The sequence below is a fragment of the Chenopodium album genome, chromosome 10, assembly GCF_948465745.1.
Source record: "Chenopodium album chromosome 10, dcCheAlbu1.1, whole genome shotgun sequence".
Lineage (NCBI taxonomy): Eukaryota > Viridiplantae > Streptophyta > Magnoliopsida > Caryophyllales > Amaranthaceae > Chenopodium > Chenopodium album.
In genome coordinates, this window is record NC_137843.1 from 25,799,456 (window position 1) to 25,816,507 (window position 17,052).

A 17,052-nucleotide genomic window follows, 5' to 3' on the forward strand; every position below is an offset into this window, starting at 1 on the left:
CGTATGGTGCTCAAGTCAAGACTTGTTTTCTTGGCAGGGTTATTCATCGAGAAGTTTGAAGCAAACAAGAAGGCAAGCCTCTTGAAGCTATCAATACATCCGGCTGGCGAGTTGTCAAACCATTATTGGGCTATGCCCCTCAAGGTAGCCGGGAAACATTTGCACTACATGGCATCATCCAACCCATGCATGTGCATAAGGTTGGTGTAGGCCATGAGGTGATCCTCAGGGTTGGTGGTACCATCGTAGGCACCAACGAAGACATTCTTAACCTTGGCTGGCTGTGCCGACTCGGTTATTTCTCTGGTGGACGAAGAGGTTTGTTCACCATGTCTGAGCAGTCGGAGCTGCCAGTCCAGGGGCTGGACATTGTATGCCGCTTGTCCTCTAAAGAGGGCCAGCTGCATGAATGGTGGGACATATTTCCCGTATGACATCTGGGGCACATATGGGGTTGACCCGATCATTTGAGGGCTAGAGTGGATGGTCTTGCCGCTTGTATGGCTCTCAAGAAAGGATTAAGAATTCCTTACGGAAGTGTTTTTGAAGCTGTCTAGGAAGCTCAACGTAGAAGCCGACTCAGACAACTGCTAGTTTCTCTTGTTCTCGATGATGTGTTGAGCGTTAGAAAATGACTTTTTGCTGCTGTAGACACCTAAAAATGTCTCCCCGAAACCAAACCCAATGATGAACAACCTTTCACCGCCATTATTGGTCGGGTTGAGTATCTAATCTTTGGAGTTCTTAATCCATATTTCTGTTCAACATATTTCATAAACCAACCTAACTTTTAGCCTATTTCCCCACACCATAACTTGTTTTCCTCTTTTCGTGTCCACATAAAAAAACCGAGCTAATCTGATTTTGTGGCTATATAATTTTGATCAAATTAGTATTAGGTTGGATGGGACTTTCAAAAATCTTTCCAACGATATATCATAAGCCCAATTCTGATTTAAAACGAAGAAGATATGAGCCAAACACTAAACTCGGCCCAAGACCGACACCCTTTAACTAAAACGGCCATATCTTCAAATATACAAATGATTTTGACCTGATTATAATTGAGTTGGAAAGTATACTTGATAAGATTTCCAACTACATATTAAATGCCTTATTTCGAGTTACGGATCAAAAGTTATCATAGTTTTAAAAACACGTAAAAAACTGGAATTACCGCGCAGCAGCTAAAACGCCGCGTTGCGGCAAAATCTGACGTGGCAAGTTGCTTGGTGCCGTGACACGGTAATTTTCACCGTGTCATGGACCTTTTTCGATCTTTTCCGCGTTTTTTCCTCACGCGCTTATGAACCTGGACACATTTTTGGAAAACTGTACATCGTGACACGGTGTGCTATACCGTGCCACGGTGGACAGTGCCATGTCGTGGTGTCCTTTGCCGTGTAACGATACAGATACCGTAACACGGGATTTTTCTGCGTACTCTCCGCGTACAATTCTCCACGCGCTTTATCAGTTTAGCTATATTTAGGGCAAAAATTTGTGCCTCGCCACAGTAGATAATATCGTGACATGGTTCCTTGTGACCATGTCACGGTAGACACACCGTCTCTCGGCGCCCAAATTAGGGTTTATCTGCAGCTCTAGGGTTCCGTGCATCCCCATATTCATTTCCTCTGTAAATATCCCCTCCTTTCTGCAGTTCGGGGCATCAAATAATTCTCTATTCTCTTTTCTATGCTCTAGCCTAAATACTAGCTTACCTTATTCTCTCACAATAATTCCCCTATGTACTCTAAGGAGTCCATACTTTACCCGAGGTTCCATCCTTAAGCCAAGGCGTGAAAGGTAGAACTGTTTAAGGGTTTGGCCCCAAATCAACTTAATTTAATTTAATTTTAATTATTGTTTTATTAATTTCCTTGAAGTTACTAACGCGTTTATTATTTTGTAGTTGCAAGCAAACAAAATCAAAGTAAGGAATCATGTTCCTTTTATTTCTATTATTTTTCTAACAATTTTTATTATGTTTGTCATGTATTAATTCTTGGATTATTGTTGAATTCCTTCCAATATTAATGTTAATTTTATTGTATTTATTGATCACCATATTGCCTGTTTAAAGGGAATATGTAATTGAATATCACGCCTAATAAGATAATTTGGACATCCGGTTTAGGTTCCTTTTTAATCTTGTTATTAATTAAAGAAATCACTAATATTTTAGAATTATTTGTTGCATTAATATTCAACAAATTTAGCCTAATAATAGTTTGGAGCGAATTGAATATTTTGTTTATATGCCTTTGAGATCGCAGGAATCACTTTTCACTATGAGAATCGAGTAAAGGCCAATATGGGCGAATGTGACTCCATGACTCACTTCGTACCATCATCCTCGATCCTCCTTTCGTGGTTCCGAACCATATGGATTTAGTAATCTCATGGATTATGAATGGAGTGTAACCTTCACGGGTCAATCGTTGTTGCCTATCGTTGTCCTTTTTTTAGAGGTTGCCTTTTATGATCCGTGAACGGTTTACAAGTTCCTTAACAACTTGTTTACGACTCCCTACTTTATTTATCCCTAATCGTATACGTCAAGTCCCACTTCTATGAATGCTAAGCATATTCACACATGCTTAACGTAGGCGCACTTCAAACGACGCCTATAACTGCTATCCGATTGGACTTGCCGGATGACCTTTCTTGTGCCCTTCTAGGGCAGTAGAACTTTTGACTAGTCAATTGCAGGTGTAACCTTCTTCTTTGGATGTGGAGTAGACTTCCTGTCCTTGATCGGCTTCCTCCTCTCAGCTTGAGGAGTCTTCTTGGCCGACTGACCCTTGCTGGAGCCAGCCGCCTTTTTGTTAATTAGGTCCTTGATTTCACCCTTGAAACTTGTCATGAATTTTATGAGCTTGTCTCGGGTAACTGGAGCCTAACCTCTTGCTGTCTGGGTTTCCCCAGGCGTTGATCCAGTAGATTTACTAGGACCAGCTTCAGCGTTGCTCCATTCCAGTTTATCCCAGGGACAGATGCACTTAAAGATGTGTAACCCATTAGGAGCCACATGGGTTTCGACTTCACAATCATTGTCCGTATCATGGTCTGAATAGATCACCCTATCGGCTTCAAGTCGGTTGGGTTCAGGCGGCGGTACAAACTCTTGAACCATCTTAAAGGTACTCTCCTCACGGACGGCGCCAAATGTTTTGGGTGTTTTCTGGTCCCTTGGGAGAGTTACGTCACCAAGACTGGTCCTGCGTGGTCTGTACCTGCAAAACACGAAGACTTCGGTTGGTATGAGCTCCGCCTCTGACGACCAAGTTAGTATCGGTCGAAGAGAGTAAAAGTGCGGAAAGGTAAAAGTGAGATCTTCTCGAATTCCGAGATCAGGTGAATTCTCTGATGTAAGAGATGTAGTTATGCTGTAATAAATGAACGTACTCCTATAAGGGGGGATTCTCCATATTTATAGGGTCATCGGGAATTGTGCCCCTGCCTAGGTTACAAGAAACCTAGGACTGATGGGCTGCGTCGCATTGCGGATTTCTCGGGATTTTGGCCGTAAAGGCAGTCTTTTTCCCAACATTCTAGGAGGGACACGTGTCAAATGATGATTGGTCCATTTTGGACCTCTCTAAAGACGACACGTGTCACCTTCTAATTGGGCCACTCGGTATGGGTATTTTTACCCAAAACAATATTCAACTCTGGTCACTTGGGGAGAAAATGCATTTTATAGGGCTCGTTTGGCATTATTGTGGTTTTCAGTTTTTTGTTTCTTAAAACCATATGATATATATCATATAATTAATAAAAAATTAGTCAAATTTATTAAAATTATTATAATATTGAAAACTGACAACAAAAAAGAGGAAACACCTTTTTCTTGTTTCCTGTTTTTGGTTTTTTGTTTTCAAAAAAAGATAAAACTAAAAACTAAAAACGATACCAAACAAGCTAAGTTTTTTTTTTTTTTTTTTTTTTTTTTTTTTTTTTTTTAATTAAATCAATTCTTAATAGAAAGTCATACGATAATTATAAAAGTGATCTAAATCAACAAATACATAAAAATAAATTAAATTAGGGTTTTATTTCATCAAAACTACAATCATTGAGTAGATTTTATATTGTGGTACATCCCCAATATGTCTATTGTATGTTTTACCGCATCCCTTGGTCATAATTACGAGTATTTTTAACTCTACTGAGTTATTTTGATTTCTAATATTTGTTTCGAGTGTTTTTTGTAGAGTTGACATTGTTTAATGGGAATTAAGAGATTTAGCAATTCCCGAGCTTTATAAGTCACTATGAAGCATCGGAGTGTTCACAACATTATATGACCACTTTCCGAAGCTTAGAACCGTGTAATTGAACCCGGTGATTAAGGGCTTGGCGAAGAAGAAGAACTGACGCATTGGATTGAAGCTACGAAGGTCGAAGAAGGAGATTCGAAATGGGCCAAGCAAGAAGCCCAAATCGACGGCAAATTAGGGTTTCCCGAATCACTTGCTCGGTCGGGCAAGAGAAGTATCTTGGTTTCCCAACAACTTACCCGACCGGGCGAGAGAGGAGCATTAGGAAACCCAAAGGCGCGCCCAATCGGGCGGTGGGGCGCACTACATACCGAGCGCGCATGAAGCTTAGTTATAAAGTTGTTTTTATTATTTTTTTAGAAAGTATTGTTTACTTAGTATAAATATGATGAGTGGCTTTTATGCCATAATTTAGAGCCCGTTTTAGTGGTATTTCCCCATGCTTGTAGCTTGTCCTTTTTTATGCCTTTACATTCTTATCCTCGTTTGCTCTCATGTCTTAGTTTCCCTCCTATATTTGCCCATTTTCTACCTTTGTTTCTATTTTTCATGTTTTTGTAGGAAACCTTAATGATGAAGCAAAGAGAGAAGCTTAAAAGCTAGATTATGCGAGTGTTGAGCGCCCGAGGAGAGCTCGCACAAATGTAGATTGCGCGGGCGTGCATGAGGACCAAATTAAAGATTCAAGGTAGGAAGTCTGCGCGCCTGTGTCGCGGGCTCGCAAAGAGCTGAGTAGCAAATTCCAAGATTGAGGCAGGAAGTTTGTGAGCCTTGGTCGTGGGAGCGCATTTCTATGTTTACTTTCTCATACCTAGTTTATTGCTGGCGTGTATCCTACTACAAGGGCGCGTACGATAAGTCGGTTTCCCTCATTTAAGCCTCTTATATAAATTGTTTTAAGTCTTTCTCCTTTGCAATTAATTAGGGTTTTAGCGAAGCATAATATAAACACTAATCTTGTGATCTTGGATAATTTGTGGTCTTGGATGATTTGTAATTAACCTTTTTGAAGATTAATGAAGCTCCATCAGTAATTTCTTTCCCTTAACTCTTTATTTACTTTATTTCTTTTTTTTTTTTGCTTGTTCATCATGTCATTTTTTGTTAGTTGTGTGATTAACTTGGTTTCTAACATGATTAGTGTTAAAGTTTGTTGTTTCCTTAAATTCCATGAAATATTCAAATCTCCTAAAATTCTTCTTAACCAAATTGCTTCACGTGCCGCTTCAATGGCTAACATAAAGTCAGCTTCTGCTCAAGACAATGCTACAGTTTGTTGTAACCTGAAATTCCATGAAATGATTTTAGTACCTAAACACAATATGTAAGCTGATGTACTCTTACGATCATCTAAGGAACCAGCCAATCGTATATCCAATCAAATTATCATTTTCTTCGATTCTGTATCTTATGCCTATTTTCTTGGTGCCTTGAAGATAACGTAATATCCTTTTTGCGGCAACAAAATGTAGTTTGCTAGGATTATTCATAAATCTTAACACCATATTAACTGCTTGAGCTATGTCAGGTATTGTATGAGTTAAGTATAGTAAAGAACCTACTAATCTTCTATATACATTAGCATCGACCTTATTTTCTCCATCATCTTGACTTAATTTTTCATTCAATGCCATAGGATTATTCACATGTTTTCAATTTTCCATATGAAATTTCTTTAGGAGATCCATTGTATATTTTCCTAGCTAGTTAAAGAAAATTTTACCCTTGGTTTGTGTTACTTGAATTCCAAGAAAGTATTTCATGAGTCCTAAGTCTGTCATTTCAAATTCTTGCATCATGGACTCTTTGAACTCGCATGAGTTTCATATCATTTCCAGTGTAGATAAGATCATCAACAAAAAGACAAACAATGAGAAAATTCCCATCATTGTTTTCTTTAATGTAGAGTGATGGTTTACTTAGACTCTTTTTGAATCCACTATTCATAAAATATTTGTCAATCCTGCTATTCCAAGCTCTTGGTGCTTGCTTTAAGCCCATAGAGCACTTTATGCAAACGATAAACTTTCTCTTCTTGCCCTTGAATTTCATAACCTTGTGGTTTCTCTACATGCACATCTTCTTCTAATACACCATTCAGGAATGTAGATTTCACATCAAGTTGATACACATATAATTCTTTTTGTGCAGCTATGGCTAACACTGTCCTAATGGTTTCAATACGGGCTACTGGAGCAAATGTCTCATCGACATCAACTCCAGGTTTTTTAGCATATCCTTTGACAACAAGCCTTGCTTTGTGTTTTTGAATATTTCTGTCTTGTTCTAGTTTTGTTTTATAAGCCCATTTTAAACCAATAATATCTTTACCTTCAGGGTAATCAACAAGTCCCATGTCTTGTTTTTCTCAATCATTGCAATTTCTTCATCCATTACTTTTATCCAAACATCATCAGTTGATGCTTCTTTGTAGCTAGAAGGCTCACTTTTAAATAAAATAAATGTTTCCATGTTATTTGCTTTAGATAAATAGCACTCATAATCATCCATATAAGAAGGCTTCTATCTAATTATTCCTGGTTGATTTAAAATCGGAGAAGATAAGGTTTCTTGTTTTGTGTGTTTGACACATTATTAGGAGATCTCTGCGGACTGTTTGCTGCATCATTCATTATTGTTGGAGGTGGGCCACGAGAAGTTATAGCTTCTTCTTACACAGGAAAATGAATTATTTCATCAGATCATCCCATTTCCATTTTGCCAATTATTCAAATATAACGTCTCTAGAGACTATTAACTTCTTAGCTTGTGGGTCTAAGAGACGATAGCCTTTTGATTCATCACTGTATCCCACAAAAAGATATTTTCTCCCTTTGGGATCAAACTTGTCTTTACCTTGATCTTTATTCAAGGCATATGCAATACATTAAAAATCTTTTAAGTGACTAATAACTGGTTTTCTACCATTCCAAGCTTCAAAAGGAGTCTTGTTAAGAACTGCTTTAGTTGGTGAACGGTTGAGTATGTAAATAGTTGTATTTACAGTTTCAGTCCATAATGTTTGAAGAAGAGCCTTTTCTTCCATCATGCTTCTTACCATTTCTACAATTGTGCGATTCTTTCTCTCTGCTACACCATTTTGCTGAGGTGTTCTTGAGACCGTCAATTGTCTTTTTATTCCTTCATTTCTACAATTCTCCATAAAAGGGTTATATATAAGTTCACCCCCTCTATCGGTTCTCAAAGTCTTTATCATATATGCACTTTGTCTTTCAACTAATGCATTAAATTGGAGAAATACATTGAAGCATTTGACTTTTGATCAATAAAATATATCCACATCATACAGGTATAGTCATCGATAAATAATAGAAAATACCTCTTATTTTGTAGAGAAGGATTTCTTATGGGGCCTAATTTATCTGCATGTATTATTCAAGAGGAGCTTTGGCTCTCCATGAAATCTTTGGAAATGGAAGACGATGCATTTTTCCATATATACATCCTTTACAAACTTGAATATTTCTATCAATGTATGGTAATCCCACAACCATTTCCTTTTGTTTCAATAGTTGTAATCCTTTTTGGTTCAAGTGTCCATATCGTAAGTGCCATAGATAAGATTCATCCATAACATTTGCTTGCCATGCCAGCTGATTTTGTGGCATACAAAGTGGGAAAACATTATTATCAGCCATTTTTACTTTTGCTAATATAGTACCAGATTTTTTGTCCGTAACAATGCATTGCCCAATGTCGAAATTTGCTGAATATCCTTGTTGAACAAGTTGCCCAACACTTAGGAGATTATGAGCCAAATTAGGCACATAGAGAACATCGTGTATGTATTTTGTGTCATTTGATTTTCTATTAACAGCAGTGACTCCTCTTCCTTCGACGTTTGCCTTTTTTCCATAACCTAAGGTGACTTGGTTTGCTACACCCATATCTAACTTGATGAACATGTCCTTATTTCCTGTCATGTGGTTGCTACAACCACTATCTAAAAACCATAAATTGTCAAACTTATTTTGTGCTAATTGTTCACCTTCGACATTTGCAGTTGAATTTGCTTCATTTGTATTATTTTCATTTTGATGCCAACAATCCTTTTGAGAATAACTCGAATTACGACCCTCTTACATCTAAAATAACATTCAGATGATTGATGGTTAGACTTACCACAAATATGACATGAATTGTTTGACCTTTGTTGATAATTTTGATATTGTCTGCGACCTCTTCCTCTACTTTTTCCTCGGCCACGGCTAAAATTTTGGGTACCACAACCTCTACCATATTGGTGTCCTTTTTAGTTTACCCCTCTTTTTCTCTGACTCTCCTTGATATTGTTTGTTTGATATGTTAAGTTGGGATTGAAATGCTTGGTCTACAAGTTGATCGGTATTTGCATTTCTTTTTAATTTTTGCTTATGTGATTCCAAAGATCCCATCAACTCATGCACTGTGAGAGTTGACAAGTCCTTAGACTCTTCTATTATAAATGTGGCAGAATTATATTTTCAGTCATACTTCTCAATACTTTTCGAACAACTCTTTTTTCTTCTAATGTATCACCGAGATTTCTTATTTGATTAACTATCTCTGTGACTCGTGAAAAATAAACTTGGGTATTTTCTGTCTTTTGCATTTCCAGGTTATCAAAATCTCTTTATAGATTTTGTAATCCGACTGCAACAACTTTTTCATTTCCTAGAAATCCTTGTGTTAATGTATCCCAAGCTTCTTCGAATTTTTTCAATCCATATAAGCGGGGAAATATAGTTTTATTCGCGGCTGCATGAATATATCGTAATGCAAGTGCATCTTTTTTCTTGTTTTCCTTGTGTAGTTTTTGTTGTCCTTCATTAGGATTTTCTGGAAGGTCTTCATAGCCTCCTTCCACGAGCTCCCATAAATATTGGGATATAAAGAATGTTTGCATTTGACTACTCCAATAGTCATAATGTTCTCCATAAGATAGGAAGAGTTGGTTGGGAATACGAGAAAAAAGGTGTTAATGTACTAGAAGCCATGATATAATTATTCCGGCTCTGATACCAAATTTGTTGGAGACAGCGGAAGTATTATTTAATAAAATAATAGAGATTGATATAGAAAATTAAAGATATTATATTTTGTTATTATTCATTCTTATTATTTTCAAATGAAAAATAATTACAACTTATGTAGTGTTACAAACTAAAATAAGAGAGGTGATAAATCAATATTAATGTACACCTTAAAAGAAATAACATTTTACTACTTTATTTTAAGATTCTCCTTTAATCTCTCTAATATTGCAAATTATTCTCACACATCCCCGAATATCCACTCATGGTTCAGGACAACTATGGAGTTAGCGATCTCTGTGATCGTGAATGGGGTGTAACCTTCACCTGTTAACGGTTTACAAGTTCCTAAAACTTGTTCGAGACTCTTTTGCTCTAGCTTCCTTCCCTTAGGATGCCACCATACTTAAATGCATGATCACAGTGGGGCTCAAAGTTGAGTGTTTGAAATATTCCCAATAATTTTTGGCGACTCCACTAGGGAGGATTTCTATTTTAGTTCCTAAAATTTATTTTGGCCAATGATTTAGAATGAGTGGATGAGCCTTGAAACATTCTAAATAGTCATGTGCATAATTTTGATTAACATAGTGGCATAAGCATAAAAAGGTCTGCATTAGAAAGACTAACTGTAATGCGTCAAAAACATAGGAATTTTACACGTAGGAAAATTGGAAAATATCTTTCACAACTAGAATCGAAAAAATACTAAGAAAATCGAAATATCCCGAGAACACAGAAAGCTTCCAAGGAGTGTAGGAATTGTCGTGATACGACAGTGTCCATCGCGATGTGAAGGCTTCATCGCGACACGATGGAATCATTGCTGCACGATAGATCCTGTTTTCTCACGCCGAGTTCTTCAAACACCGAGCCAGAAATCTACCCTTATGTTTTAACCAATTCTGCCCGAAATCTGTTGTGGAAGACAGAGCCTAAGGAAGAGCTGCGGATGGATTTAAATCAATTAGTAAAGAAAAAGCAGGAAAATAGCCTAAGTGTTGAAGATAAAATACTTGGTTACCTCAACGCAGCTGTTACTCATCGGGCCGAGGTGTCCCTCGTGAGTACCTTGGAATTTGTTTCGGAATTCGGCTGGGACATCCCTCAGCATGGCGTCCTCGATGGCCTTCCATTCGGCCCCGATCAAGGAAGAATCAGGAGCTCGAACGTCCATTTCCTCGGAAATATCTGCAACAGAATACACAAGTTAGAAAGTTTGAAATGAAAGCTAACTTCCAGAGTTCACAAGAAAGGGATGTACGAGTACCTTCTAAGACAGGGGGGCTTGCGAATGCCTCTCCTAAGTAGAAGTAGGCGTGGGTTGCTGCTCGTCTACTTTGGGCGAAGGCAGCTGCCCTTCATCAGTTTGGGAACCCGTCGGCCGAGTCCTCAAGTACTCGACATTCGGAGTCGAGTCATTGCCGATCGTTTGTTGTAGGGACGACTTTCCCTCTTCGTCCTTTTGGACGGTCTCCTCTCGGGCCACTTTATTCGGCTGTGGATCCGAGGGCTTGGAGGCCCTACTATATATCAGTTGGGGTTCTTTTCCTTTAGGTTGCTCTTTGACAACCCGCGACTTCGCCTTGCCCGTCTGCGCCCCTAAAGGGGTCTTGGACACAGAAATCTTACGAGATTTAGAAGATCCCTCGTACTTTGAAGCGGACGCCGACCGCGTCCTCACTGGCTTTGGGGTAGCTGACTGAAAAATGAGTTCAAGAAAAGAAAAGTTAGAATGGTTGGTCGAGAAAATAATGAGAAATCCTTCTATCTACACTGGCTCAGCCATCCTGGGTTAGTCTACCATGTTCGAGTAGTTGTGAAGGGAAAGATCATCCTAAGCATATCAACTCGGATAGGGTGGAAAAAACAAGATCGTTCGAACAAAAAGGAGAAGGATCTCCTTCAAAATATAATAGGTCGGACACAACAAGATCATACCAAATAATGATATTTAATTGAAGGGATGAACTAGAAATGTGTTCGTACCCTCTTAGCCCCCTCGTACTCCTTCTTCAAGAGCCGGTTACGTTCTAAGTTGAACTCGTTCATGTCCACATCTCCCTTCTGTTCAGGGTCAAGTTGAGACATGGCTTGATCTGCTTAGAAGAAAAGAACAAAGAGTTAGATTATATTTTAAGTTAAAATATGTTCGAACATGCATGACACTAAAATCCACCTGGGTCATAGTTTCGGAGTAAGCCAAACAACGACATGAACACTGGATCCCTAAGCTAGTCGACTAAGGGAATCCACTTGGAATCATAGGCACTCGCCGACCCCCTCGGTACACCATCTTAACCTTGAAATAGTCAAGTTGGTAGGTGTGGTCCGGATGGACAAGAGGACGGTACGGTCGGTGATCCCCCCGTTCCAGCTGAATAGGAGAAGAATTAAAACTGTTCATCTTCTTGTTAAAACTTTGGCCCTTGGTCTCGACGAGGTAAAACCGTTGCTTTAAGTCACGCCATTAAGAGGGCTTGTGTAGGACCACTAGATAGTCTGGACGGGTGTTCAGAACGAACCATCCGTCTGAGTCCGCTTTTAGCAGCACCATGGTTTGCGTTGCGCAGAAGTCTGAGAAGTTGGGGGTGAATCCCTTCCTAAGGCAAGTCACCAAGTACCTAAAAATATTTTCCCAGCTGTTCGGCGCCAGCAAGAATAAAGTAATTTGATATTTGTCTAGTTGTTCCTAGACGAATGGATGAAGAGGAAATCGAAGGCCTACCTCCAAGGAAGCATGATAAACATTAAAGCCTCGGCGTTGGGCCCCAGGGTCGTCAGAAGCAGCCACCACACTTGAATGTCTTGGTGGCTGAATCTTGAACTCTTCCCCCAGTCTGAGGAATCTCTCGAAGTCCTCGAATATATCATTGAGGAAACTCAGGGCTGTTTCCCAATTTGAAAACCTTACGGGTGTAGGCGGCGTATGAAGTGCGCCTACATTAAGCATGTGTGAATATGCTTGGCACTCATACGAAGTAGGAATTGACATATACGATTAGGGCCAAGGAAAGTAGGGAGCCGCCAACAAGTTTTTAAGGAGGTTGTAAACCGTTTTCGGATCATAAAAGGCAACCACGATAAGGGACAACAATAGGAAACAACGATTGACCCGTGAACGTTACACCACATTCATAATCCATGAGATTACTAATTCCATATGGTTCAGAACCACGAAAGGAGGATCGAGGATGATAGAACGAAGTAAGTCATGGAATCACATTCGCTCGCATTGGCTTCTACTCGATTCTTATAGTGAGAAGTGATTCCTGCGATCTCAAATGCATACAAACAAAAATTCAATTTGCTCCAAACTATTATTATGCTAAATTGGTTGAATATTAATGAAACACATAATTCTAAAATATTGCGATCACTTGATTTAATGACAAGATTAAAAAGGAACCTAAATCGGTCGTCCAAATTATCTTACTAGGCGATTTTCAATTACATATTCCTTTTAAACATGCAATATGGTGATCATAATAACAATAGAATAAAAATTAATATTGGAAGCAATTTAACCATAATAACGTTAGTCAAATTAAACAATAATAAACCTAATCATGATACTAGAAACATAATAAAATAAGTAAATTAATTAATTAATTACTCACATTTCGTGCGCTCCTTTAAATTGCTACATCATGAAAAAATTGTTAGTAACTTCAATAAAAAATATAAATCAAACTGAAATAATTAAATTAAATAAAAAGTAGAGTTGATTTAATCCAAACCCTCAGTTAATTATACTTTTCACGCCTTGGTTTAAGTATGGAACTTCGGGTATTGTATGAACTCCTTGGAGTGCTTAAGGAAGGAATGATGTAGTTAGGAATATAGGTTTAAGGCTTAGAATATGAGAGAGAGAGAAGAGAATGATTTTTGGTGTAGAAGAGAGGAAGAGAGAACGATTTTGGTGCCCCGAACTACAGAAAGGAGGGGGTATTTATTGAGGAAATGAGTAGGGAATCACACGGAACCCTAGAAAAGATAAAAACCATAATTTGGGGCACCGTGACACGACAGTGGTTGCCGTAACACGGCAATAAGTGTCGTGACACGGTACAAAATACCGCGCCACGGTGCAATATTTGCCCTAAAATAATAAAGCATGTGTAGTTGTGTACGCGGAGAAAACATGAAAAAATTCCGTGTAACGGCACGTGTACCGTGACAGGGCAAAGGATGCCGCGACGCGGTAATGTCTACCGTGGCACGGCACGCGGCGCCGGGTCACGGGGTAAAATTTTCCAGATTTGAGTCCAGGTTCATACGCGTGAGAAAAGGACGCGGTAATTCCAGTTTTTTATGCGTTTTTAAAATTATGATAACTTTTGATCCGTAACTTGGAATAAGGCATTTCTATATCATTGGAAAGCTTATAAATTCTAATTTCCAACCCAATTATAATCAGGTAAAAATAATTTGTAGATTTTAAGATATGGCTATTTTAGTGAAAGGGTGTCGGTTTTGGGCCTAGTTTAGTATTTTGCTCATATCTTCTTCGTTTTAAATCGGAATTGGGCTTACGATATATATTTGGAAATATTATTTCAAGGCCTATCCAACCAATTAATAATTTATCAAAATTATAGGGCAACAAAATCAGTTTCTCTCAGTTTTGTGATGTGGACACGAAAAGTTGAAAGTAAGTTATGATTTAGAGAAATGAACTAGGAATTAGATTGGTTTATGAAATGTATTGAATAGAAACATGGATTTAAGCACACCAATAACGGCGGTGAAAGGTTGTTCATCATCGGGTTTGGTTTTGGGGAGACATTTTTAGGTGTCTACAGAAGCCCTTACTTTGACTGAGTTTGTAGAAACGTCAGTTTTGAAAACGATAGTCAAAGTAGTCGATAGGGACGGAGGATGATTTATGACGTTCTGCGATCCTAAATTACTCTTTATACACCGATACCTGCAGAAAAATGTTAGTTCCAGAAATAAAAGAATAAAGGGACAGAATGCTTATCGAACACCATTGTATAGGTGGCAATTTTGTTCGATATTATCTGACACCTGTGTATCGCTGGAAAATAAATTTGGTAGTTTTCTATGCTTGAAGAAATCCGCTGGATGATGCTTGTTGAAATACTTTCCATGCTTGAGGAAATTTGACAGATGATATAATCGCTGACTTCTTCATCTTGAGAGGTGGCAACGACCGACATGCTTGAGGAAAAACTTGTCTGATGATGAGATTGCAAGTCTCTGTGTATCGAGAACCTTGCATTGTGAATCCTCTTCGCTTTGGGAGATGATCCCTAAAAATGATGATAGTTCGATTGTCCCCGAACGTGGGCTGTAGTTGGTTCGATTGTCCCCGAACGTGGGTTGTAAATGGTTCGCTTGTCCCCGAACGTGGGCTGTAGATGGTTTGCTTGTCCCCGAACGTGGGCTGTAAATGGTTCGCTTGTCCCCGAATGTGGATTGTAAATGGTTCGCTTGTCCCCGAACGTGGGCTGTAAATGGTTCGCTTGTCCCCGAACGTGGGCTATGGGCTGTAAATGGTTCGTTTGTCCCCGAATGTGGGCTGTAGATGGTTCGCTTGTCCCCGAACATGGGCTGTAAATGAGACCTGTAAAATGAAATTTGCCAGGGACTCGTATGATTTGAGTGTGTGTGCAGACATGACCAACTAATTAACCAAGCTTGACTTGACTTGACATGACATGACATGTGTATGACTTGTGATTGTGTGTGTATGATTTGAGTGTGTGTGCAGACACAAGCAAACGAAGATGCAAAAGCAAAAATTTTCCGTCAGTTTTGTCAAGAGTGGAGGATACCGACTTTCTGCCAAAAAAGAAAGACGTGAAAAATGAAGTTTTGCTTTTGAACTTCTCTCGATAAAAAAATTTTGAAATTTTTTTTTTGAACTTCCCCAAAAGAAAAATATGAAAAAGGGAAGAAGTTTTGAACTTCCTCGTTGAGCAAGACGAAATGAATCGTGTGGATTGAATTGCTTGTCTTGAAAATAATGTATGCATGATGCATGTTCTTATGCCAGAAGGCTACGGACAATTACATCATGTGACACGATAGATGAATGAACTTAGGTCATGGAGCTAAACATCATATATGGTGTAAAGAAACGATTTTGAACATCACTTAGCTCTGGAAGCTAAGCATGATAATACTTAAGCACATCATGTGATGCGTGAAACAATGAACATTGCTCAGGTCAGGAAGCTAAGCAAGTATACAATGTTTCTTCTAATGAATGTTGTCTTGAAAGAAGATGAAGCATGCGCGGTAGGGAAATAAGATTTCATGATAAAGGGTTCCTAATAGAAAGATGATATGGCTATGTATGTGTGAAAGTGATACTAAGGTGAGGTTGCAAAGGCTATGGTGATGGAAAGTGATGTGAGAAGAGTCGATATGGTGACTCTTTAGGCTAGGTAGGCTAAATGATGTAGGTTCAAGCCCCCAAGTCTAGCTCTAGATGGAGAGGGTCATGGGGATAAGCATTGGATAATCTTTGACTCGATCATGCATATGAATGTGGCCGCACCTCAATGTGAGGTTGCCTACGTATATGTTAGGAATCAGGCCAAACGTAGCTCTAACCGAACTTTGCACAAGTGTATGTACACCTCAAAGAGGTCTTTCAAGGGTTGTAATGTGGTTATGCTGATGGTTTAAGGAAGAAATGGGTAAAAGGCTCAAGACTTGAGAGAAGCCCCTAAGATATGCAATTGTGTATTTGAAAATTTGAATTTTGCAAGTTTATTTTTCATGTTTTTATTTTTTGGCTTTTTTTTTATTTATTTTTTTTTTATTTATTTGCTTTGAATTTCTTTTCTTTTTTATTCTTTCATTTTTTTGAATCAATGTAGGCAATCTCGAATCATGCGGTCCATCACTCACTTAGTGTTGAGTAATTAGGTTTTGATGATTATAAACTAATGATAATTATCTATCTAACATGTTTGTTTAGTTGTGCATAGAAAGAACAAGTTATGCTTGGAACAGGGTACAAGGAACCTGGGTAATGACAGGTATATATGTAAGGAACTTGAGTAATATATGATAAGCAATATAAGGAACAAGCGCAATAATGAGAGATGGTTGATGAGCATGATGATGGCGAAGGATTCATGAAGGGAACTATGTAAATAGATGTTTACATATGTTAGCTTCACGAGGTAAGTATCCTATGCATATATAGGTCATGTATGTGTAGGAGTCTTTTAATTTAGTTTAGTTTTCTTTATTGTTTTTATAAATGAAAAAACTAACCTTCTGTTTTACTTTGTTATCCTCAGAAGTTTTCTCAGTTTGTCATCATCAAAAAGGGGCAACTTGTTGACCCTTATGAGGTTTTGATGATGATAGTTATGATTGAGAAAACTTCCATTTAATAAGGATTTTCTAGTGTTGTGATGTTTGCAGGTTTAGTAAACTCTGGGATAGAGGAACTTTAGAAGATCCATGAGGATACAAGTAAAGTTAGAAGAAGAGTTCCAGAAATGGAACTTCAAGGTGTTCCCTGACAGGATCATATCAAGGGTTGTAATGACCTGTATCCGGTGTAATGCTGGGGCAATGGTGTGTCCTGACAGGAACATATCAACAGGTTGTAATGACCTGGTTCCGGTGTAATGCTGGGGAAAAACCTGAGATCCAGAATACATCAAGACTACAGGATTCCAGAACAAGAGTCTTAGAGAAGCAACATGAAGACGGAGAAATAGAAGTATATTGCTCTAGGATTC